General features: G+C 41.3%; 2 long non-coding RNA genes across 4 annotated transcripts in view; both read left to right on the forward strand.

Moving 5' to 3' along the window:
- The window catches only part of LOC149436730 (uncharacterized), a 109,632-nt gene that overhangs the window by 73,140 nt on the left and 9,231 nt on the right, over nt 1–27,261 (forward strand). For all 3 annotated transcript variants that reach the window (XR_016308274.1, XR_016308272.1, XR_016308273.1), the window contains exon 4: nt 20,489–20,530. This is a non-coding gene — a long non-coding RNA (uncharacterized LOC149436730). The remainder of the gene's footprint in view (nt 1–20,488; nt 20,531–27,261) is intronic.
- LOC149436731 (uncharacterized) lies at nt 15,079–15,698 on the forward strand. Its single transcript, XR_016308284.1, has 2 exons — nt 15,079–15,315; nt 15,421–15,698. It is a non-coding gene; the product is annotated as an uncharacterized LOC149436731 (long non-coding RNA).

Raw genomic sequence — 27,261 nt, forward strand, 5'->3', positions numbered from 1 at the left:
CATTAGTATCAGTGGGAGGAATAGTGCCCCATCATTGGTGTCAGAGGGAAGAATAGTGCTCCATCATTGGTATCAGTGGGAGGAATAGTGGCCCATCATTGGTATCAGTGGGGGGAATAGTGCCCCATCATTGGTGTCAGTGGGAGGAATAGTGCCCCATCATTGCTATCAGTGGGAGGAATAGTGTCCCATCATTGGTGTCAGTGGGAGGAATAGTGCCCCATCATTGGTATCAGTGGGAGGAATAGTGCCCCATCATTGGTATCAGTGGGAGGAATAGTGCCCCATCATTGGTGTCAGAGGGAGGAATAGTGCTCCATCATTGGTATCAGTGGGAGGAATAGTGCCCCATCATTGGTGTCAGAGGGAGGAATAGTGCCCCATCATTGGTGTCCATGAAGGGAATAGTGCCCAATTGTTAGTGACAGTGGGAGGAATAGTGCCCCGTCATTGATGTCAATGGGAGGAATAATGCCCCATCATTGGTGTCAGTGGGAGGAATAATGCCCCATCATTGGTGTCAGTGGGAGGAATAATGCCCCATCATTGGTGTCAGTGGGAGGAATAATGCCCCATCATTGGTGTCAGTGGGAGGAATAATGCCCCGTCATTGGTGTCAGTGGGAGGGGCCGCAGTTTGGAAACCACTGCCTTGGTTATTTACAACCACTACTATAGGCTCAATTCACAAAGCTAGCACACCAGGATAAGATTTTTATTTTGATACAGTGGCAGCTATTTACAGCCACTAAGACTTTAGAAACTGTCTGGTTCTGAAGGGCAATTGTTTTCTACTAAACATTAATATGAAAGATATGGATGCAAAGGCATCTGCAAATATAGTAGCTGGAGTCTTTGTACAGAGAGGAAGGGTCTTGATACATTCTGCCATATGGGCATAAACTCAGGACAAAGTGAGAGTGTCTGTGAAAAGCATCCCCCACCTCCGATACACACAAACGATCCCACGCTGCTCATTCATATATCTTAACCGCTGCAAAATATCCAACTCTTTCAGCTGTATGGGATTTTGTGCCTTCCAGCCACGTGACATTTTTTGGTTCTGGCAGCCATTCGACTGGCACTAGTATGGTCAGGGAGGAAGGAACAGAGAGTGATGTCAATATTCCAGCCCACACCAGATATTTTGGTGGCATCACAGGTAGGAATATCTTGGGATAGCTAAAAAGTTATTAAGGAGTTTGGGGCGGAAGGGGCTTTTCACAGTGCCAAAAAGGGACAGCACCTCTTTAAAGACTACCATTTAATCCAAGTATATACTTATTAAAAATAATTAATGCTATTTTTAAGTTAAGCTTGTTCAAGTGTGCAAACCTGTGTTTATATCTGCATCCAGGACAGACTGGAGAGAGAGTAGGCCAGCTTTGTGAGCCAATCAGGTTGTATTACATTACAGGTTATATTGGTGAGAGCTTGCTGAGAGGAGGTGACAGCAGATTGGTGACATCCTCAGTGCAGTTACGCTCCTTCGTTGTTGAGTATGCAGATTGGGGTGGTTTGATGACCAAGTTAAGTGACTAAGCTGTATTTATTATCTGCAGTGAACTCCATAATTTAATATGCTGTTGGTGAGGGTGGCTGGATCACAAGTAGTTTGGTGTTAGGTAATTGCTATAATACTTAATACAGTAATGCTGAGAAATATTTGGTCTTGAATACCAATGCTGCCTGTGGTAGGACATTAGATCATCAACTCTTCTAGGAGCAGGGACAAGTGTGAATGATGACATAAAGTGCCGTATCATATCAACACACCATATAACTTTATAAAAGTTATTATTTCTAGCAATCTTCAAATCTTCAAAGATACACCATTTCTCTTCTCCCCATTTAGATTTCCCATTTCATATTTATTTAACTAATAAAAAGAATACTTGTTTTTACATTAAATGCGCATTAGGAGGCTAGAGTTTTTAAAAGCTCCATCTGCAAACTTGGAAGCAAGCCAAGTACAGTCATAAAAGTAAATCTATTTTTAAGAATCAGCCACACTTGTTGAGAAAGACAATAAAGCTTAAGATGTGATAAATCGTGGAGGATGTAGGAGGTGCGTGGACCTGCTAACCCCTCCAGTATCAAAAAGGTTAAATGTCTTTCTCGCCCGCTGAATTCCAATATGTCTAATTTATGGCAGGAACAGTAATTAGTGCTTACATGAGAGCAGGAAGCAGGTTTGGCAAGAGCAGAAAAATTTGTAGCTCTCTGCTGTAGTTAATTAGGAAATGGGAATGGCCACAAATTATGAAAAATTCAAATGAAAAAGTCCAGATAATATATAAACTACCTGAAGAAACGCTGACATTATTATTTGCATGCTATGCTATGTTCACTTACCTGTAAATGTTTCTACCCTGTAGATAAAACTGCATGCCAACAAAAATGCCTGCATGAATCAGAGACTAGAGCCAAACGACCAAAGGAGTAGGTGACTTCTCTCTTTTCTAGTTAGATTGTTTCCCATGAATTTAAATTTAAAGTCCAACTCCGGGAAAAAATTAAAAAAAAATTAGTGTATCGTGGATCAATTACCTTACCCCTCTGCCTTGATTACAAACACCCCTTCCTAATCCTGCAGTGTAATGCATCAAACTCATAGTTTCCTCTATGAGCCAAGCTAATATCCTGCTCTGGGGACCAGGCATCTTTCCCTGCTTCTTGGGCATTGGTCCCCTCACCAACTTCCTCTGAAACCAATGAGAGAGGACCTGACCTGCTTCCACCAATAGGAGGAGTGCACATCAAACAGGCAGCGATGCGGACAACGGAAGAAGGACCCCAGAAAGTAGTGGGGAGGAGGAGAAAAAGACAATTCTGTGACTTTAGCTTCAGTTAAGTACAATTTGCCATTTTTTTTTATACCAGTGGTTACTTAGAGGCAGGGTGGGGGTTGCCTATATCCTGGATTTGGGATTTCAGCTAAATATCAGCAAATTGGAAGCTGAATTAAAAGCGGGAATAGAAAAGTTCCATCACCATGGTACACAACTGTCAAAAAGGCCAAGCTATGTTTTACAAAGAGTCAGTCACCAACCTAAAATGTTTCAGGCAAAACAAACAAGTATTTTAAATTCTTTCTTGCAGCATTCTACCTTTCCATTTACAATATTTTATTCACTTTACAATGTGCCACTGAACTTGCTGGCAAGTATGACTACTGAGGAATGTCAGTTCCCTACCACAGCCCCCTCCCACCTTGCTCATCACAGATCCCTCCTCTTCTGGGAGTGTCTAATTACTATCTGTACTGGCCTCTTCCCTCACCTCCCTACACAAGCTTTTAATCTGGGGGAGGAGCAAAGGTGAGTACTATAGGGTGTCAGTTTTGAGTCAGCTGGGCTTGCTGACATCACATCTAAGATGGTGGTGCCCAGTGTGGGTCTGTGTAAGTGGGCCTTTAATGTGATGGACTGCAACAGTGAATATAAGGGAGGCTTGAGAGGATTGGGCCAGGCTCAACCCTTCCTGTAAACGTTGTTTCGACATTGGGTTTTAATTGAAGGCAACCTCTGCTTATAGCACAACTTTTTTGGAGTTCAACATGCTATAGTCTCTTCTTTCCCTAGAAAGCTAGAAATTTCAATGCCCAATGCAGCCAATGGGTTTATACCAGGGGCGGACTGACAATTCATGCAGCCCCTGGGACAATAGGGGATCATAGGGCCCCTGTGTCCTCGCCCACACTCAAACCGCACCCAAAAAAGCCTATGAAAGGTACCAGGGGCATCTCGTGGGGCCCCCTACTGACCCCGGGTCCACAGGCAGTGCCCGAGAGCCCAATGGTCAGTCTGCCCCTGGTTTATACCATTAATTGTTAAATCTGCCTTTTCTAAGATAATCACATTACAGGCCTCAGTTTACAAACACCTCGGTTAACGTAATTTTTGGTTTACGAATGAAAATCCATTGAAAATAATGCCTCGGTTTACAAATTTTTTTCACAATACAAACAGATTAATTGGTGTTCAATGCATTTATGATTTTTTTTTAATCATGTCCCTGTACAGTACTATGCCTTTAAAGTGCACTTTACAAAGAGTTTTGAACAGATAAGACTTTTTTTGACTTTTTTCTGACCTCCGGAACAGATTAATTGGTTTTCAATGCATTTACAAATTTTTTGCGCAATACGAACGAATTAATTGGTTTTCAATGCATTTACAAATTAATTTTTAATCATGTCCCTGTACAGTATTTATGCCTTTAAAATGCACTTTATAAAGAGTTTTGAACAGATAAAATACTTTTTTTTACCTTTTTCTGACCTCTGGAACTGATTAATTGGTTTTCAATGCATTCCTATGGGAAACCACATTTCGGTTTAAGAATTTTTCGCAATTCGAAAAGAACGCATTAAATTCATAAACTGAGGTACGCCTGTACATGATTTAGGATAGAAGAGGTGAAACTTGTAGAAAGGGTGTCATCATTTATATTTGCTCGGACACATAATTACCTTAAGGATACCATTGCTCAGGTGGAGCCAGTGGGAATCTGGGGTCACTATAGGCTGTTATAAAATAGAATCTACCCTTTGCATAAAGCTAAGGATGTAATCAACCTGGTAAAATGACTTGAGTTTAATGCTTGAGAAAGGACCCTTGCCCCTAAGTGAATATATCAAAGCATAGATTAATGAGATTAATATATACTGCCATAACAAGTCAGATCTTATGCAGAGAAGGAGGAATAAATCAGAATCTGTCACATGGCCACTTGGCCCCACTCAGAAATGCGGCTTGATATTATCCATAATAAACTGCTTGTCTCTCTGTCAGTGCTGCCCTCAGGATCTATAGTGCACTAGCTTTAATATGGCCTCACCCTCCCCATGTTCTCCTTCTTTTTTTCTATCATGACACAGAAAAAAAACTATCATAAAAAAATTTTAAAAGATGGAAGAAATGTGCAAGAGGGCAAATGAAAAGATGCTATGAATTTGAAAAACATTTGAAAAAGCAGTTGAATTAAATGCATACAATAACGGCACACATTTAAATGTGCATTCTAATTCGCCTTAACTGTTTTACTGAATAGCACATAGCACTGAACAATCAGTATTTTTCTACACCCAATATTAAAAATAGAACTACTTTACAACTGCTGTACTTTTGGGCCCTACTGCTATTTAGGGAAGATTTGCTGTGGCTCCTTTTCTGTGCTGGAGTGGACAATACATTTATTTCATAGAAACTAAGGGATGTTAACATCCAGGGGCGGACTGACCATTTGGAAACTCGGGCACTGCCCGAGGGCCCGGGGTCAGTAGGGGGCCCCATGAGATGCCCCTGGTAGCTTTTTCATAGGCTTTTTTGAGTTTGGGCTGTCAGTCTGCCCCTGATCTAAACACACTCTGATGTTCTCTCAGTTTGCTAGACATTAAACTAGACATCCTGTTTGACCGGTCCTGTCCCTCACCAGATTGGTCAGATTTGGATCTTAACTGCTCCTTATTATCCCTTATGTAGTCAAGGTGATGTTAATTTTCTGCATTTGCACCTTTTTGTACATTGAGGTTTTGATAGATCTATGCCGATGGTTGGAATTTCTGTTTCTTTGTAATGTGACTCTATTTCATAAATAAAAGAATTACAAAAAAGAAAAGGTTGAGAAAGGCTGCTGTAAACTATTATAACAGGAGTGTTCTGGCTACACTATTAAAGTGAAAGTGTCAAAGTGTAGTCACCTATAATGCCAGGAGGCTTTGATTGATAATAAAGAGGGTTTTTAAGGTGTCATTTAATATTAGGGGAGGGTGTGGGTAAAAGAAAGGGTACAATCTTAATCTCACAGGCTTCAGTTAGTTATAAATGGTAATCATTTCCTAATGTGCTATTCTTGGTTGCAGGTTGTGCATGCCACCCTTATACACAAGTCTGTGCACTGGCTTCTGGACATCACTTTTGTCCCACCTGCTCAGTTTAGTCCCAATTGGAACTGGAGATGTTCTCCCACCAGCTTCCTTATATAGTTTACTGAACAATGCACCCAACGTGTAGACCTGTAGTCTCACTTAGCCTGAGTTCACGCTTGTGCGGTGCAGCACTGATACACTCCCACGGCTTCAACTATCACCTCTACGCCGATGACACGCAAATTTACCTCTCCACCCCTCGCCTCACCCCTTCAGTCTCCGACCGTATCACCCACCTGCTGAACGACATATCAGACTGGATGTCGCTCCATTTCCTCAAATTGAACCTTTCCAAAACCGAGCTCCTGATTTTCCCCCCAGCCCGTGCCTCCCCCTCCACCCTCTCCATCACGACCAACAACGCCACCATCAGTCGCACCCCACAAGCCAAAGTCCTAGGTGTCACTCTAGACTCAAACATGTCCTTCCAACCCCATGTCCAATTGTTGGCAAACTCCTGCAGGCTCCACCTCTGAAACATCTCCAAAAAACGTTCGTTCCTAACCCCAGACACTACTAAACAACTCATTCACTCCCTTATTATCTCACGTCTGGACTACTGCAACTCCCTTCTCACCGGTCTACCTCATCGCAGACTATCCCCGCTTCAGTCTATCCTGAACTCAACGGCCAGACTCATCCACCTCACCAGCCGCTCCACCTCTGCCACCCCCTCTGTCATTCCCTCCACTGGCTCCCGATTGCCCAACGCATTAAATTCAAAGTTTCCGAAAGCCTGCGTACACCAGGCTGCTTGCTTTTCCCTTTTATGACATAAGCTTTCCCAATGTAAATATATATGTATGCCACTAAGTAATTACTTAATCATCTAATGTATGTGAAATATTTTTGTAGGCTCCATTTCGCTGTCTTAATTGGTTAGATTAATACAGTTCAGTATTTGCAGATATTAACAGAGGCAGCTAAAAGCATTCCGTTTGCTACACTGCTAAGTAATTCTACAGATTATTACAGCGATCAACCAGTCATAGCAGAAATGATGATAGTACATGCTTTGCTTCAATGCCACACCTTCAATCCAAGGTACTGTGAGGATTCTGTAGGCAGAGATGTGCAATTCCATAGCACGGAGCAGGTAAGTATAAACCCGTTTGTTATTTTTTAACAAATACAATTTTAGAGTTTTCAATCGATTCAGTTTCTAATTCACTCCGGAGATGTTACCTGTCTGCTAAGTACCACAGGCTTCACCCTGACATGCAATGAGCTACAATGTTAGCTAAATTCCTTTTGGGGTATCCTCAAATAAATAACCCTGATATCAGCCACAAAACTTCATGTCCTATAAACTTCAGCTCAACTCCTCTGAGGCCTCTCCCTAACCTTGCTTACACACACAAGGTAGACTGCAGAGTACAGAATCATGTGACCAGCTGCTGTAGTCCCACCCTGTCTAAGCTATCTGGTTGCATTATTGGACTATTCTGAATTGAGGTAAACTTCTAATTTTAAAGTGGTATTGAAGGTTCTGTATTTTTCCCCCCTCCCCCTTGACCAGTGCCTTCAATAGAAAGCCGCTTGCTATGGAGGTACTGGTGCGTGCTTGCTCCTGAGTTTGGCTCTTTGTGTCCATAAGCCACAGAACTGTGACTCTGCTCTGCCCCCTGCCCTCGCCTCATTGGCTCACTGGCTGTGATTGACTCCAACTGCTGTGTCTCAGCCAATGAGACCTGGGGCAGCCAAGGAAGCGCTGCGCTACTCGTGCATACGCAGTGGACACCCGGCTATGAAGCTGCAAGCTGTCACAGCAGGGTGCCCACACTGAGGATGCCAGCGCCTGGAATACAGGATGGCCGGTGAAACAGGCTGCAGGGAGGACACCGCGAGATCGTGGTTCAGATAATTTGATCTGTTCCTATATAAAGGTTTCATGGTCACCGGTGGGCGTTAACACTGATGAAGTCACAACGCACGTGACGCAACGCGTCGGTACGCCATTTCCAGTCACGAGGTGACGCATGTCCGGACGCAGCAGCCATATTGGTTTCCCCAGGTTCCATGCAGTACACCCATGGGTTGTGGTGGCAGGCTGATGTACTAGGGGAATACATTTGAGTGCAATCTTTTTCTGTTTTTCACTTCTAAATAAAACATCATTGCACTATGGAAGGATCTTTTTGTGTCTTACAAAAAAAAAAAAAAAAGTTTTGAAATGGCTGTTTTGTAATTGTTTTACAGTGTGAGTGGAACTCCGCTTTAACACTTGTTAGGCTCTCAGTTAACCCCTTGATTGCCCCTAGATGTTAACCCCTTTCCAGCCAGTGTCATTAGTACAATGATAGTGTATAATATTAGCACTGATCACTGTATTAGTGTCACTGGTAAAGTCAGTGTCAGTTAGCCAGTTCCTACAAAGTGTCAGATTGCCCGCCGCACTATCACAGCTCCGGTATAAGCCATTGAAACCTTGAGCCTTTAGAACCACTTTAAAGTGCCAAATAGCAAAAAATGGCCTGGTCAGAAAGGGGGTAGAACCTTCAAGTGATTAAATACATTTTTCAGCACTTTTATAAATAAGTAAGTTCAAAATTCTGCATGTTGTTACCCAATTTTTTTTTTTTTCCCATTTTCTCAATCCTTGTCTGTACACAAGATGAAATTTCAAAACAGGCTGACAGTTTGAGTTCCTGAATGGGTTGCTGAGGCAGAGAACAGTAGTGAGTGACAACTACCTGCAGTGTAAATGGGGTTTTCATGCATGGCAGCTGTGATAGACTTCAGGCAGCGAGGGGGGTGAAGAAAGGTGTTAAGGTGTGCAGACAGGGGGTGAGGTTACTCTACAGCATGGGGGACACTTTTACAACTGAAGACTAGAAGCTCAGAAAATGGATTTTAACCAAATGTGCCTAAAAATTGCTTGAAGATGTATATTCCTTTTTCACTGGAAAGCTTTGAAGTGTGATTCTGCAGATTTTTACTGCCATTACTTACAACAAAAAACTAACTGGATATACTAATATTTACTTGTACCATTGGCATCCTCTCCTCTTTTTGATACATTTAAATAAACAACATCATTTCAAACTAGCTTCTTCAGTCTATTTTATTCACTTTACATTTCTCGACCCTCTTCTGTGACGGGAAGCAGATACATTAATGCGAGAGGGACTATTGATTACACTTTGGCGATATGAAAAGACTAGAAGACCAGCATGAGGTTACGCAAGGTCAGGGTTAATAAAGAGGCTCAAGGGAGGTTAAAACCATCTTTCTTAACCTTACACCCTATAGGCTACTAAGAATGCAGAAGTGCTTGCGTCTCCACGGTGTGCAGAACCCGCATTGCAGAGCATAATTAAATAGGCAGAAGCATTTTTTTCCTGCAGTTTCACCCCTGTTTTTGCTGGTTTGCCATTATTTTTCTGCTATTGCCGTTTCCAGTAAGTCTAATTTTTTTTTTTTTCAAGCGTTTGCTTAAACCATTTGCCATCAAGGGAACTTGCTCTTATGTTAACCAATAAAATATTTTTTCTTGCAAGTACATAGTTCCTTTCACAAATGGGATACCAATGGTATAGCAGGAACAGAATCTTTAATACCAACAATCTTTAATACCAAAATACATTTTAAAACATAACCGAAAGCCTCATAGTATTCATTAATAAAAATCATTGCACCTAAACAGGTCTAATATAATACCCACAATAAAATTTCCATGCTTAGTAGGTTGTTTTGCCTCTGCCAACCATAATCATATAAAGGAATTTGAAAATAGAAAATAAAAAAATAAGGCCTGTGTTTAGAGCCTCCACCTCAGCTTGCCACTGCAATCTGAATCAGCTTCTAAAACTAAAACAAAGTTCTATACCGACCACCCTGTTTCTGTCTCATCAGTCGGTCCTGATGACCGACTTTGCTGACACACCACACCACTGAACCTCAAGGCAGGATAACCAATCATTCTGGAAGCTGAGATCACATCGTTTCCACGCCAACAATTCCCCCAGCTTCGGAAACTGTGAAAATATTGTTCATAAATTATATTTCGAACCCTAAATAGGTTTGCTATAAAAAAAAAATAGGAAGTATAGTTTGTGTAGGTCAAATTTTTAAAATGACCAATTTGAGTTAAAAAAGCAAAACAAATAAACATTATTTGTTTTGCAGTTTTAACGCAAATAGGTGCAGCCTGGGAAAGTCTGACTACGTGTTTTTAAGCTGGACCATTTTTATAAAATAGCAAAATTAGGAAATGAAAAAGGGCGTGACACACTCATGGTAATGACACAAACGCAGGCAAAACCTGATGGAAAATGCAAAATAAAAGTTACCTTCAGCAAATACTGCATAATCCAAATAGCAGATCCTGAGATACAGGAAACTAAAGATATATGCAAGAATTGGCTTTTCACTCCCTCTATACGCTCACTACTGGTCAGTAAGATGGCTTATTACATTGCAGGGCCAATAGAGAGGCAATAAGAAGCCAAGATCAAATCTTGCAGGCAATGTCAAGACAGGCATATAATGTCAGATGCCTCTATTTCTGGGTCTACTGGTCATTTTGACATATGGTTCTGGCTCTGACTGTACACTCCTAAGCCTAGGGAACGTAATAGGCATATGTACATACGTCAAAGTCCTAGCACTAGCCAAACCCCTCTAATTTCCAAACCAATAATACTAACTAGTGATTGGACTTTGTTTTTAGTGGCAGGTTAACATGTCTGGACTCCTGGGAACTCGACAAAAACGTGAAGGGTCCTCTAGGCCACATGTGTCAAACACAAGGCTCACAGGCTGAATCCGGCCTGCCAGGCCATTTCATGTGACCCGTGTACAGTTGCAAGAAAAAGTATGTGAACCCCTTGGGATTACGTGGAGTTTTGCATGAATTGGGCATAAAATGTGCTCTGAACGTCATCTAAGTCACAACAATAGAAGAACACAGTCTGCTGAACATAATACTACACAAACATTAGATGTTGCCATGGTTTAATTGCACATAACATGTAAACATTCACAGTGCAGGGAGGAAAAAGTATGTGAGGCCCTAGCTTAATGACTTCTCCCAGAGCTAATTGGAGCCAGGAGTGAGCCAACCTTGACTCCAATCAGTGTGATGATATTGGATGTGTTGCTGACAGCTGTACTGCCCTTAAAAAACACACACCTGTTTTTTTGTTTACTGGTTTCAAGAAGCACTGTCTGATGTGAACCTAGCCTCGAAGAAAAGAGCTCTCAGAAGACCTACGATCAAGAATTGTTGACTGCATGAAGCTGGAAAGGGTTACAAAAGTATCTCCAAAAGCTTTGATGTTCATGTGTCCACTGTAAGACAGACTGTCTACAAATGGAGAAAGTTTAGCACTGTTGCTACTCTCCCTAGGCGTGGTCGTCCTGTAAAAACGACTGCAAGAGCACAGCGCAGAATGCTGCATAAGGTAAAGAAGAATCCCAGAGTGTCAGCTAAAGACCTACAGAAATCTCTGGCACATGCTAACATTTTTGTTGACACATCTACAATAAGGAAAACATTAAACAAGAATGGAGTACATGGGAGGACACCACGGAGGAAGCCATTGCTGTCCAAAAAGAATATTGCAGCACGTTTGAAGTTTGCAAAAGAGCACCTGGATGTTCCACAGCACTACTGGCAAAATATACTGCGGACAGATGAAACCAAGATTGAGTTGTTTGGGAAGAACACACAACACTATGTGTGGAGAAAAAAAGGCACAGCACACCAACATCAAAACCTCATCCCCACTGTAAAACATGGCGGAGGGAGCATCATGGTTTGGGGCTGCTTTGCTGCCTCAGGGCCTGGACGGATTGTCGTCATTGATGGGAAAATGAATTCCAGAGTTTATCAAGACATTTTGCAGGAAAACGTACGACCATCTGTCCGCCAACTGAAGCTCCGCAGAGGATGGGTGATGCAACAGGACAATGACCCAAAGCATACAAGTAATTCAACAAAACAATGGCTGCAACAGCACAGAATACGCCTTCTGGAGTGGCCCAGTCAGAGTCCTGACCTCAACCCGATTGAAATGCTGTGGCATGACCTTAAGAGAGCGATTCACACCAGACATCCCAAGAATATTGCTACACTGAAACAGTTTTGTGAAGAAGAGTGGTCCAAAATGATTCCAGATCGTTGTGCAGGTCTGATCTGCAACTACAGGAAACGTTTGGTTGAGGTTATTACTGCCAAAGGAGGGTCAACCAGTTATGAAGTCCAAAGGTTCACATACTTTTTCCTCCCTGCACTGTGAATGTTTACATGTTATGTGTAATTACACCATGGCAACATCTAATGTTTGTGTAGTATTATGTTCAGCAGACTGTGTTCTTCTATTGTTGTGACTTAGATGACGTTCAGAGCACATTTTATACCCAATTCATGCAAAACTCCACGTAATCCCAAGGGGTTCACATACTTTTTCTTGCAACTGTACCTCTCCTGTAGCTGCAGCACCACCCTCGCCCCCTTTCCTTGTCTCAATTGGCAGCAGAGAGGAGGACAGAACACCTGCTACAGATCCTGTGCCTCTCTGTGCAGCCCCAGCACCCCCTCATCTCCACCTCCCCTGGTCTCAGCATTCAGCAGACTCTGGCAGTTAACACCAGCCCTCCTCTGGTCCTCCTCCAGAGTCCGCACTTTCTGCTTCCCAGCTCCACCCGCAGCTTCATCCCAACAGTGGCACACGGTAAGGAAGATGCACTGTGATGAAAGGGAGGATGGGGGACTCTTGACTTCTGATGGTGGAGAGGCTCTTGACATCTGATGTAAGGGGGGGGTTTCTGGACTTTTAATCTTACAGATACAACTAGCCATTTGAGGGCAACCATAATGCTGATGCTTTGTGACTTCAGTGGATTGGGGATATGCGCGGCTTGATCTTATATACATTATAATGCTGATGCGGCCTGCAACAAAATGGACTTTGACACCTAGGTGCTCACATTTACAGACTGACCTTGCATAACCTCACGTTTGCTACAGGTTCACTTTAAAATTTAGGTGGTATAGCAGGGAAAAATATACTATTTGTTTAAATGTATTTTTATTAGAAAGTTTTCAAGAGCTACAATACATGCCATATGTACATACATACATAATATTCAAGTCTGAGACAAGCCAATACAAAGTCAACGTATGGAAAGTCACAAACAACATGTACGAGGTTATGACAGCATAACAAAGCAGACAGGAATGGGGTTGAGTGCCAACCAGGGGCGGACTGACCATTTGGAAACTCAGGCACTGCCCGAGGGCCCGGGGTCAGTAGGGGGCCCCATGAGATGCCCCTGGTACCTTTTTCATAGGCTTTTTTGAGTTTGGGCAAGGACACAGGGGCCCCATGATCCCCTATTGCCCAGGGGCCCCATGAGTTGTCAGTCCGCCCCTGGTGCCAACCACAACCAGCCCGGGTCTATTAATGGAGCCTGCAGGACCAGATCCGGAACTTTCAAGAGTTCCTTGCACTGTGAGCCACTAGTTTCCCCTACTTTGATGCATTTGGACTATTCACATTAACTATCTGTGCACTTGTAGTTTGGTACATTTTGCCTATAACACTTGGAAAGGAACATGGCCGTCAACAGGGCAGCAAGTGCAATATTTTAGTGGCATGCAACTTGATGGCGAGCTGAAAAAGAAGGTTTCTAAAAGATCCACGCGGAGTAGTATGAATTCAAATGAATTTAACAATACTTTATTTGATCACATAGATCATGGGGAGGTTAAACATGAGCACGGTGTACATATGAAAAATAAAATCATGTTTAAAAACATGATAGAATGCCCATGTAAAAAGATTTATATAGGTAAAACCAAAAGAAGCCTTAGGACTAGGATTGGTGAACATCTGAGAGACATTAGAAATGAAAATAGGAATGTAAGAAAGGGAGAAAAAGTGAACCCATTGGCGCAACACTTTAAAGAAGTACACGGGGGCAAAACAGATGGTCTAAAAGTAAAAGGGATCTTTCTGCTGAATATTTCGGCTCGTCGGGGTGATTTTGATAAAGTCCTCCTACAAAAAGAAAAATTCTGGATTTATACCCTAGGGGCACTTGTCCCATCTGGACTAAACACAGAACTTAACTTTGGGGTGTTTTTGAAATAAATTCCCTTGAACTCTCTATATACCCTGAGTTATAATCTACATTGCGATACCTTATATATAAACTAAATATGGGCCTCTGTGGACAAAATATGAACCCAATTGTTCAATTCTTTCTACTCTTATTAGGTGGTGAGCATATAGAACAATAGGACTGTTTTTGAAATCTTGGTAGCTGGACTTGGTTTTGATGTTTCCCTATGTGAAAGTGAAATATGCTAATAATAATCTCCTGTTTATCATTCTCTTGGAAGATGATTTGATCCATAGTAATTGGGCTCCTCTTCCACATCCAGCAATCATTTTAAAATTCAAGATATATGTTTTAATTCACTTTTGGATATTCCCAATGTAGTGATATTCTTTCAACACAAGATGGCGAGGTGGAGACTTTTTGGTATGCAATTAGTGCACCATATAAGGCAAAGGATTGAAGTCCCCTCCCAGTTCTGACGAAGTCTGCGGTGATTGGCGGACGAAACGCGTCAACGTATTGACGTCACTACGCTCGGCGTCTTCACAGGGTGCGGCGCCCACGAGGCGGGAAGGAACGGCGGTGTCACAGCTCCCTGTTAGGTAGGCCCAAGACCTTTTGAGAACTACCAGTGGGCTATTATCACAGCGGTTCGCAAACGGCAATCCCTCAGGGAAACATATCTTCCACCGGTGGCAAGTTATTTAAAAGCTTACGGCTGTTGAGATTTACAGAGCCTACATGGTGTTCATAGGGCATGTTGTATGGGCCTAATTTACCCTGTATACTCGGGGAATTTTTTGGAAATCCTCTCAGGAGGAGAATCTACATATATATATATATATATACGCTATCCTATTCAGGTATTCTTTTGCTGTGACATAGCCACATCCTTATAAAACCGCAAATAACCTTCTCAAATTGAGCAATTTTTGGAAACCCTTTACTGGGTATATTAAATTCAGGTATCTACGGCCTGCTATATGCTATATACACACTATATGTGTTTGAAATCCACGCATCGTGTATACCTGGTCCCTCACCCCCATATGCATTTTTGGAAAAGCATAAAGGACCTGATCTTAGTTCAAGTCGACAGGAGTCTTCTTGATCCTCATTGATGGTAATATATCCACATCTCTATGTGTGTTTTGTTTTCGGGGTTACCTGATGCCCATGATCTACACATTTATTATCTTTTTCTATGTATATCCTCAGAATCATTTGGTACTGTGGACCTTGTTCCATTTGGGGTGGCTATCCAGGAAGTCCCTACATTTGAGAGGCGGGTATGATAGTCTCACCTTTGAGAAGGTAACAGTAGTATCCATTGACTATTGTGGAGGGAGGCCTGGTAAATTTTGGATGTGATTTGGTTTCCATATTGCTAGATACATACCATGTATTTTTGTGTTCCAGCTTGTACATTCCAGGAGGTCCCTGACATATACTGGGAACACACCCACTGAATATACGGTTCACACAAATATTAAGCAGGAAACCTACGGAAATCCAGGATAACTATTCCATCATTACACTACTCTGCCTTATATGGTGCTCTGTTGGCTAAGATGACCCTAAATTGAAGACGCTAAGTGTTTTTAAACATGATTTTATTTTTCATATGTACACCGTGCTCATGTTTAACCTCCCCATGATCTATGTGATCAAATAAAGTATTGTTAAATTCATTTGAATTCATACTACTCCGCGTGGATCTTTTAGAAACCTTCTTTTTCAGATAGGCGTGTTCTTGTCACACTATCATATTGTTTAGTATGCTGTCCCCTGGGTTTATGTATCCACACTTGTACAAGTGAGTCGGAGAGGTGCTTATGACATTAACAATTAGTGTCATTTTTGGTGGCTTGCTCTTGCTTTATTATTGTGATAAACTTGATGGCGAGCACTGAGCAATGGTCTTGGAGATCACAAAGTGTGCAGTATGTAAATCTACTATTTGGTCATCTATGGCCTAGTGGGTAAAAATACAAAATCTACACCCGGCAACATTCTGAAGGGGCAATAGTTTTTAAATCAAATGTATGATGTCATGTTTTGTTAATCCACAGAAAAACACTATGAACTGAACTTTCCTTTTATCCTTTATGTAAAATGGCAGCCAACAGAATAACAGCTTCTGTACTAATGTCTCATGAATGTCAAAGAATTGAATGCTTGTCCTTTTTGTCATTTCCGTTTCAGTGGTCTTCTAATCTATGCGTCACTAACCTATTTCCTGGTCACAGAAAACGATTAATTCCCTGTGCAAGAGGCTTACAATCTACCTTCCTTATCATAGCCTCTACATACAAAGGTCAAAGTAGGCAGAAACTATTTACTTCTGCAATATGCACATGAATGTAACAAGTTCTCATTTGCAATACAGATTTATGTACCTTTGCATACAAGTCTGTAAATGTTGAGAAGTTTCCACATTACATAATTCTTTCCATTTCGGTTTAATATCCCTTTAAGAATGGAGGTTTGTAATGGTCGTCTTGCTGCAGTGGAAGTGTTAAACGTCATAATGAATATGCACAGCCTCACATAAAGATTTCTTACCCTTATTGAACAGGGTCCAAGACGGTAAAGAAGGAATGGATGATGAAGACGATGCGATTGGTCTAACTCATGACCCTCCGGACCTGTATTGGCTGGGACAGTGGCCAAGAAAGCACTATCCTAAGTTGCTGACATTAACTAAGCCATTTTTTAAGTGAATCATTGTTTCTGGGTGATTTTAATCAGTTAGCTGGCGGTACTTCAGATTCCTGTCCCAGAAGGTGTCACAAGTTGCTGCAGCGCTTTGCTTCATGCACATAGTTTGGGCAAGAGGGGAATTCAGATCATTTGCTATCATACAGACTGGACCTCACCCTATCAGAACTACAGAAAACACTGGTGATTGCAGCTTTTCTGTGCTATCGGTGTACACTGGCTGAACAAATACTCCCTGACACATAGGGAAAATACCAGATATGTGAATCCACAATGCAACCAAAAAGCTGCTATTTGTGACATGTTAATATGAATAATTTCTAGTCAGCTGATAGTTTGTATTATCTGACATGTTGGTAACAAATATGACACCTGTTTATCTTACAGTGATATCCATCAAAAAATGACACCACTTGTTCTCCAGTATGTTTCTCAATACAAGATGGTGGCCTCTTGCCACAGTGATGTTATTACTGTATTCTCTGATATAATATATACAAAATGGTCATCTCATGCTTCAGCACTGTATTCTTAGTGTACTAAAAAGTCTACTAGAAAGCTTAATCCCTTGACATAATACATGCCATCAGTGGTGTCACTATTTTATAGTAAACTAAAGGTGGCCTTAGATAAAAATTCAACCAGTTCAGCAGGAACCGGCCAAATTTCGATCCATGTACAGCCACTGCAGTTGCACATCATTTAGCTTCTGTTCAGCCATCCTGTTAGATAAAAGCTGCTCAATCAGCAGCTGCAGCCAATGGCTGCAGTCCTGATTTGTGTATTCAGACAGTGGGGGGAGTCTCCCTGCTGTCAGATTACAATAGCGCAGTGAGGATTCCCCCTTGCACCTGGAATTTGTGGATGGGGGAATCGGTTCAGTTTTTTTTGTTCAGCATACCGGCTGAACCAGGGGCGGACTGACCATTTGGAAACTCAGGCACTGCCCGAGGGCCCGGGGTCAGTAGGGGGCCCCATGAGATGCCCCTGGTACCTTTTTCATAGGCTTTTTTGAGTTTGGGCAAGGACATAGGGGCCCCATGATCCCCTATTGCCCAGGGGCCCCATGAGTTGTCAGTCCGCCCCTGGGCTGAACAGAAAAGCTGAACCATGCATGGCCAGCTTTATAGACTCTATACCATTTGGTATTGCCTCCTTATGTCATTGAAATATCACTGCTTTTTGCTGACAAAACAAGCACTATACAGTATCTTATAGTGATTTCACAAAGCCTAAATAAAGTTCACCTTTAAAAAAAAATAAATAAATGCACATTTTTTGCAGGCAGAAAAATGTGTATTTATCATTTCTTTATTTAGGAGCCTGTAAAGCATTGTACCCGCGATCAGCAGACCGTGGGTGCACTGTCAGGCTCCTGCAGACTGTCTTTGTAGCTGTGTGCCTCTACCTTGTACAAGCAGGCAGTTACAGTACTTCAGACCAGGAAGAATCAATTGAACTTTGAGAATGCTCACCAGTGCCCTCGTAGTTCATTGAGAACTACAAACCATCAGCCTCAGAGGCTGTTCGTAATTGTAGTACAGGGGTGGACTGACAACTCATGGGGCCCCCGGGCAATTGGGGATCATGGGGCCCCTGTGTCCTTGCCCAAACTCAAAAAAGCCTATGAAAAATGTACCAGGGGCATCTCATGGGGCCCCCTACTAACCCTGGGCCCTCGGGCAGTGACCGGGTTTCCAAATGGTCAGTTGTATTATATTCATTTACAGAACTCTGTGAAGGCATGACACGGCCATGTGGACAGAGCCCTGCAGGGCTGCGCTCTTTTTAAATTGTGACAGCGGGTGCGGGGAGAAGACCCCTGGCCCGACGTCACAATGAGGAGGGGGATCAGGAGGAGAGCTTATCCTTTAACCAATAGGCTCTTTTGAAATACTGATCTAGCCCACAAAATAGCAATGTTCAGCTGGCAACACATACAGACTAACTGTACAACTAAGGTCCAAATAAAGAAACCATTTCATGTATATCTAATCAGGTAGGAGATCACACTATACAGTTGTTGATCATTCTAAAGGAGATAGTATAATCTGACCAACTGGTGGGTCTGGTTAGAGTGACACTGTCATGAGAAAATTATAGAAACTGTCACCTATCAATGCTGACCTCCTTTGAGTATGCTAGTTCCCTGGCTTTCATGCAGATGCAGAAGTCTGTTCCAGTCTGTGACCTATAACTAGTGAAGCCAGACACAGGCAGGAAAACAGCATTTTCTAAAGACCAGCAATTGAAGGCTCCATACTTTTCTCATGATGGTTGTTAACATGTACATTTAAATATTTCCCTTGTTTAAAAATTTTATTTATCACCAAGGGGGTTACTCGGATGTTTGCCTTAACTGTAAATCCTATTGGTCTACCCTGTCTTCTATGTGTACTAAACATACATTAAAGTGTTACTAAACCTAGGACCCTACATTCACTATATCCAGTCTCCCCGGACCCTGCATTCACTATATCTGGTCTCCCCGGACCCTGCATTCACTATATCCAGTCTCCCCGGACCCTGCATTCACTATATCCAGTCTCCCCGGACCCTGCATTCACTATATCCAGTCTCCCCGGACCCTGCATTCACTAAATTTGGTCCTCCACAGTACACAGAACATAAAAATGCAATTATTTTAATAAATATAAATGACTAAATATCTTTTCTCATCAGCAGTATATGACTTCTATCAGTGTTCAGCTGAGCATTGGTTAAAGCTTGTAGGAGAAGTTTTCATTCTCCTCTGACTGTCCTATGAGACTGCATTCCCCCTGACCCTCTTTCTAAACAGTGCTGATTAGCCCTGTGTTGATCGCATGCACTCTCCCCCCAAAACAAACCTATCTAGCAATACACACCAAACTGATCATGTGCAGAGTGCCTCCTAGGGCTCTGTACTATCAGCAGATGGATTGGGGGCTGTGAAAGAAGAGGAGGATCAGAGAAGAAAGGAGCAAACAGCCTTTTTTACACAATGTGGAGGATTAACCCCTTAGGTTTTACAGTGAGTATAACAAGCATGCTTTACTGCATATACAGATTTTACTGTTGAGGGCTTAGTAACACTCTAATGACACTGGCTGTATGTTTGGGGTTGTTGTCCTACTGCAGAATAACACTTTAAGTTCTACATTGTAGTTCTTCAAGGAAATCTGCACTAAGAAAAATAGGCCACAACTTTGACCTCACATTTAAAAAAAATGCTAAATTTCTAATAATTATCCTGATCCAATAGTTCAAATGCTTCATATTTCCCACTTGCAGCCAGCAGGCAGCTGACCTAATTGAAGGTATTCTGTACAGTCAATTGTTTGTTAAACTGTTAATAGTCTTCAGGCTGTGTAAATTAATCTTCTGCTGTCCAGATATACTGTAATATACATAGATGAATAAATTAGAGGACAACCACATCCTCAGGATCATATAGATACAGTATTTAGTCAGACAGAAGTTAAGATGTTTAAAAAATATATATAAACATGTAAATGACCAAAAAAAACAACATAGATAAGAACTATATGTGTTGCCTCAGCGCAATCAATTAAATTGAGAACTGACAGCAGGAAAGTAAAATGATGAAATCAGAGATAGATCTTCTTCAGATTATTTAAAAACAGAATGTTAGCTCTCTCCTGACACATCTGACCTCCTGTCCAACCAGTGCATGTAAACTGAGAATACCAGAACCAAATATACAAAAGACTAAAGAAATGATGTCCTGAGTCACCCCTGCTCTGTCCCTTCTTTTTCATTTCAGCAGCCAGTGGTGAAATGTATGTCGCTGTGCCAAGGATGACAGGTAATTTTAATTAACACTGAACTCCAAGCAAGCAAATAAATACATAAAATAAATAAATACACATGAACTATTAAGCCTGCCTATAGATTTGGATTCTGTACAGCCATTCTTGTAATCCATGCATGCTGCCAGACAGAAAAACAAGGTTCTGAACCTTCACTGCATTGGCAGCACAGAATGGTTCAAGGACAAACTATTAGCCTGCTGAATGGGCAGTGAAGAAGCAGTCGCACCCTCTTGGATCATCACTCTGCTCTGTCCTGCCCAAACACAAGTAAAAGTGACACACTGGATACAGAATTTCAATAAATCAGTTAAAGTAACACAAAAAGAAAAAAAAAGGGGCTACACCTTGATATGCGGGATGTCATACATTATTTAAAAAAACACGTTGACCCAGAGTTGAGGATCCAAATACATACAGTCCAATGGAAGTGCCAAGGATCCAAAGTTTTGCTGATAAAATGATTTAAAACAGAAAGAAGCCAACATGGTTTTTTTTTTTATAATTCAAATATTTATTAATTTTCCATTTCAATTACATTTCATCATCACAATATAAATATATATATATATATAAAATATATTCTATAATATTATATTAACCAACATTTCTACTTTATATACTCTATGCAAACTTTTCCCCCCTTCTCCACCCCCCACCCTATGTCCCCTCTGCCTATTCTATCTTTTCTCTACGTCTTCTTATATCAACAAGTGGAATTTTTCTGTTGTTATCTTTATTCTTTCCTACACCTCATATATAATCTGGCTTTTTCCCAGTTCTCCCATTTCCCATGATAAACCTCCATCTTATCTTCTTGGGTATGGCACAGCCTTTCCATCTTTTTAATCTGCTCAACTCTTTCAATCCAGTCCTCTTCCTTTGGTGCCTCTATTTGCCTCCAGAACTTGGGTATCAGGGCTTTTGCAGCATTTATATAGTTCCATATCCCTGATTTTTTATATTTATTTACCGTTATATCCGTGATGTGCAAAATACATACTTCTGGGTCTAGATTTATATCTATTTCTGTCAATTTTCTTATTAAGTGGATTATTGTTGTCCAGAATATCTGGATTTTTGGGCATCCCCACCATATATGGTATATTGTGCCTATTTCTCCACATCCCCTCCAACACAGCGGTGTACTCTCTCCACACATCTTATTTTCTACTACTGGTGAAATGTGCCATCTTGTCAAACACTTATAGTTCATTTCTACTTCTCTCATAGAGACGTTTTCGTGAATTAATCTATACATTCTCCTCTGCTTTTCCTCATCTATCACAACTCCCATATCCATTTCCCATTTTGTTAAATATGTTGGTTTCGTGTTTGTGTCTAGTTCAGTGAGTATTTTATAAATTCTAGCAGTCCCGTGTTTCCCATCACCTTGTGTTCCCAATGTCTTTTCAAACAAGTTCCAATTGTCTCTTGTCCTTAAAGGTCTTGGCAAACTTCCGACAAAACACCTCAATTGGAAATACCGCCATTCGTCTAATTTAGTGAAAATCTCTCCCTCTTTTTTTTTCAATTCGCCATATGCTCCTATTTCATCTCCCACCAAGATATCTCCTAATTGCACCTTATCTTTTTTAAACCACTTCCCTCCTATTTCTTCTCTACCTGGGGGGAAAAACTCTGTATTTTTTAGTGGAATCAGTGTAGAATTAAAAGTCCATTTCATACTTCTGTGTAAGTTATCCCAAATCTTTAAAACATTCAAAGTGTATGTATTTACATTGTCATTTAAACCCCTATACTGTGTTGGTACCCATATCATTCTTCCCAAGTCTATTCCGCTGAGTTCATTCTCTATTCTCACCCAGCTTTTTTTATTATTAAATATCCAATCTATGGTTCTTGCCAGTATTACCGCTTTGTAATATCTTTTAAAGTCTGGGAGCCCTAAACCCCCTCTTTCTTTCCTCCTACTTAGCAGTTCGTATGACAGTCTTGGTTTTTTATTCCTCCATATGTATCTTGTTATCAATTTCTTAATTATTTTAAAGAAAATCTCTGGGAGTTTAATTGGGATCATTTGATATCTATATATGATTTTTGGTACTATTACCATTTTTACCAGATTAATACGGCCCATCCATGTCGGGGTTCCTCCCTCCAATCTTTTTAATTCATCTCTAATCTCATTTATCAGTGTAATATAGTTTAGTTTATATAGATGTTTATGTGAGGCTGTGAGTTTTACTCCTAGATATTTTATATCTCTATCTTTCCATTTAAAGGGAAATTCTTTTTGTATCCTTTCTTTTTCGTTTTTTAAGATGTTTATATTTAGAATCTCCGTTTTTGTTGGATTTATCTTTAAATTTGATAGTTCTCCGTACTCCTTTAGTGACTTCATTAAGTTTGGAAGTGTTATCCTGGGGTTTCCTACATAGAACAACAAGTCGTCTGCGAAGGCAGCAACTTTATGTTCCGTATCTCCTATTCGGATTCCCTTTACGTCTCTATTCAGTCTTATTGTTGATAGTAGAGGTTCTAGAGATATAACATACAGCAATGGAGATAGTGGGCATCCCTGTCTTGTTCCGTTTGACATCTCAATGGGTTCTGACCTCTCCCCATTTACCCCAATAACCACCGAGGGGTATCTGTACAGCTTTCCTATCCATTCTCTCATCCTAGGCCCGATTCCCAAAGCTTCCAGAGTATCCATCATGAATCTCCAATTTACCCTATCAAACGCTTTTTCAGCATCTATAGACAGTAGTACCGCCGGTTCTTTTCCCTTTTTACTCTTTTGGATTAGCATCAATGATCGTACCCCATTATCTTTTCCTTCCCTCCCTGGAACAAAGCCCACCTGATCCTCATGTATCCATCCAGGCATTAGCTCTTTCAATCTGTTTGCTAGGACCTTTGCGTACAACTTAGTGTCTGTGTTCAGTAGTGAAATAGGTCTATAGCTAGAACACTGAGAGGGATCTTTTCCCTCTTTCTGAATGAGCACGAGTTGGGCTTGTAATGATTCTCTTCTTACTTCCATCTCTCCACCTAGTGCATTCATGTAGTTTTTGAGTTTTGGTACTAAGATTTCACTAAATTTTTTATAGTATCTCACTGTATAACCATCTGGGCCTGGGCTTTTCCCCGACACTGTCCCCTTTAATGCTAGTTTTATTTCTTCCTGTGAGATATCTGCGTCTAGGGAGTTTAGTTGGTCCTCACTTAATTTTAATAACCTAGCCATTTCCAAATATTTCTTTCTTTTCTGGTTTTTCTCACTGTCTATAGTTTCTGAACTTTCCGAGGGGCTTATATTGTACAGTTTCCTGTAATATTCTATGAAGGCTTTGGTGATATCTTTATTTGAGTGTTTCATGTTTCCTTTAGCATCTTTTATTTTTTCTATATAATTTCTATTTTTCTTTTTCCTCAGGGCTCTCATCAGATACTTTCCAGGTCTTTCTCCCCATCTATATCTCTCACTTAAAACTCTATTATATACTTTTCTCCTCTCCTCTTCTATCATTTCTTTCAGTTCTTCCTTCTGTTTTTTTAACTTCAGCTCTATTTCTTTTGTTATTCTATTCTTATGTATTTGTTCTAATTTATCTATTTCTTCTAAGAGCTCATTCATTTTCTCCCTTCTTTCTTTTTTCTTTCTAGCCCCAATCGCCATTAGTATTCCTCTTATATAAGCTTTGTGAGCCTCCCACACTGTGGCTGTTGACACCTCCCCTGTCTCATTCTCCTTAAAAAAGCGTTCGATCTCCTCCCCTATTTTCTGAGCTATTTCCCTTTCCACTAAAAGTGTCTCATTCAATTTCCATCCCAGCCCTCCGCTTTTCCTTCTCCCCCATTCCATTTTCATAGTAACTGGAGCGTGGTCTGATAAAGTTATTGTCTCTATATCTACCTGGGTCAGGTGGTCGATTAATTGATGTTCTATTAATATATAATCTAATCTTGAATATCTCTTGTGCATATTTGAGAAAAAAGTATAATCTCTATCTTGCGTGTGTGTAATTCTCCAGGCATCTACCAGTTGACTTATGTGTAATTCCTTTTTCAATAATTTCAGGGCCTTAGTTCCTTCTGTCTTTATATGGGAGGTGGCATCCCTTTGTGGGTCCATACAAAAGTTAAAGTCCCCTGCCAGGATCAAACGTCCTTTTTTAAAGTCCATCAACTTCCTCAACACCTTTTTCAGATACTCCTCCGGTTTTTTATTAGGGCAGTAGATGTTGGCCAGTGTACACTCGATCTCCTGTAACTTGCCCCTTAAGAACAAAAATCTCCCATCTGGGTCTGTTTTTCTATCTTCCAACTCAAACCTAACGTTCTTTGCCAGGCCTATTGCTACCCCTTTTGCTCTTTTAACCGGGGAATCTGCATAGTACCATGTTGGGTATTTTTTAGACCTCAGTCTAACATTTGAGCTTATCTCAAGATGTGTCTCCTGTAAAAATATCACTGAGGCTTCTCTATGATGTAATTCTTTAAATAATCTATATCTTTTCCCGGGACAGTTCAACCCATTTATGTTATATGTTATAAACTGAATCTCTTCCATCTTCCTTAAATTTCCTCTTTTCTCCTCCATCTATATTTTTTATTTCTCTCTCCTTCTCCCTTCTCACTTGTTTTTATATCATCTTTTATTTTGCAAAGAAAACAACCTCCCTCTCCCATTTCCCACCCTGCCAACCTTCCAACCCCCTCCCTCCCCCCCGTTTCCCACCCTGCCAACCTTCCAACCCCCTCCCTCCCTCCCCCCTCCCCTCCCCCCTCTTTTTAGGCCTAACATTTGCCTACTAATCATTTATGGATTAAAAATCCACCTTTGATTTGATCCTTGGGCTAAAACTCCGTCCATGGACGACTTTCCCCTTGACTAACCTCCCCATAACCTCCCAAGCCCCACCTGGATATTATCACCGGCAGAAAAGAGAGAGAGAGAGAAAAAATGAAAAAAAAAGAAGAAAAAATCCATAACAAAGGCAATAGAGTGGGGGTAGGTGGCGAGAGGAGAAGAAGGAGATAAAAAAAAAAAAAAAAAGAAAAAAAAAAAAAACCACACACCTCTCTCTTCCTCCATCCCTCTCGCCCCCTCCACCTCCTCCCCCTCACAAATTGCCAGTCCTCTTTTCTCTTCGTTCTACTTTCTCATCGTTCTTCTTCCCAGCCAGGGATTTCCATTCTTTGAATTTTTAAACTGTCACAAAAATTTTTCATATCTTCTGGAAACCTAAGGTATGCTGTAGTCCCATTTTTCCATCCTATTAGGCATTCGGGAGTCCCCCATCTATATTGCACCTTTTGTTCTTTCAACCTTTTCAATAGGGGTCTCAAAGTTCTCCTTCTCCACAAAGTCTCTGGCGCCAGATCCGCATATATCTGTATGTCTCCTCCTTCATACTTAATTACTGATTTTCCCTTAGTCTTCTTCCAGATTTTTTCTTTATCCCGAAATTCATAAAATTTGACAATTATATCTCTCGGCCTTTCTTTCCCCTGGTTTCTCAAGATTTTCCCTTTTCTAAAGGTTCCTTCTATTTTAGAGCTTTCCATTTCAGAGCTGTCTGTTATAATGTTAAATATTTTGCAAACCACCTCTTGCAAGCTTTCTCCCTTTAGGTCTTCTGAAACCCCACGTATCAAGATGTTTCTTTTCCTATCTTTATTTTCTTGTATCTCAGCCTTATATACCAGTTTTTCTTGGACTTTCCCTATATTAATTAGTTCTTTTTCAAGTTCAGAGATAGCCTGGGTCTGACCTTTAACTTTCTCCTCCGTTTCCTCAATTCTCTCCAAGAGGTGCCCCAGATCACTGCGAATGTTTACCATTTCTTGTTTTATTGTTTTCTCCAGTTCTTTAAACATTTCTGCCATTTCCTTTTTATTAGGTATTTGTAGGTCTTTTTCCGCCTCTGTATTGCCTGGTATTTGCTGGTTACTAGTGTCCGGGCCCATTGATACTCTAGGGCTTCTTTCCATACTAAGGTCTGCTTCTCCTTTTTCAGATCTGCTCTGAGGTCTTTCTGGGGTTACGTTTCCTTGGGATGTGTATTTTTTAATTGTGCCAGTCTGGGACCCTTTAAGCCCACTTCCTTTTACATTTTTGTTTTTCATTTTTCTCTGTGGCACTTATCCTTCTTATGGTCCTTTGTAAGTTTGTGGGTAGGGCGGGAAATTATTTCTTAAATCTTTCAAGTCTCTGCTCTGTCCCCCTGCTGGTTTTTTCTCCTTCTCTTCTCCTCCTCCTCCTCCTTCCCCCCTCTCCCCCTTCTTCTCCCCGAGCCTCTCCTCTTCTCTCTGCGTACCTCTTCCACTTTTTATACAGTCTCTAGGGGTCCCCCGTTCTTATACCCACTTTTTAGAGGTCAGCATGATAGATCTTCAAAAAATGCTATTCATAAGTGTCACTCACCCTCCTCCTATGTCTTCTTCCAGTGAGTGCCTTTTCGGTCGATTCCTCTGAGGGTCTGTTCATGGGGGGGAACTCCCCAGGGTCTCTTCAGACTCCTTGTCCAGGTCTCAGTAGTTCTCCTTTCTCCTACTTTTAGGCTCCAGGGTTACTAGGGGGGTAGGGGGAAAGTGGGAGAGTGTGAGAGTGTATCGGCCCCCGGCAAACAGGTCAGCGCTGCTCTCTCTCCACAAAACGCCGGCCGGCCGGCTTCCCGGTCTCCCAGAGGTGCTTTGCGGCCGGTCACGTGATCGCGCCGGCCCCTCTCGTCTCCCAGCGTCCAGGGACTCTCTC

The sequence above is a fragment of the Staurois parvus genome, unplaced genomic scaffold (genome assembly GCF_062004578.1).
Source record: "Staurois parvus isolate SC_StPar_1 unplaced genomic scaffold, SC_StPar_1.0 ptg001349l, whole genome shotgun sequence".
NCBI lineage: Eukaryota > Metazoa > Chordata > Amphibia > Anura > Ranidae > Staurois > Staurois parvus.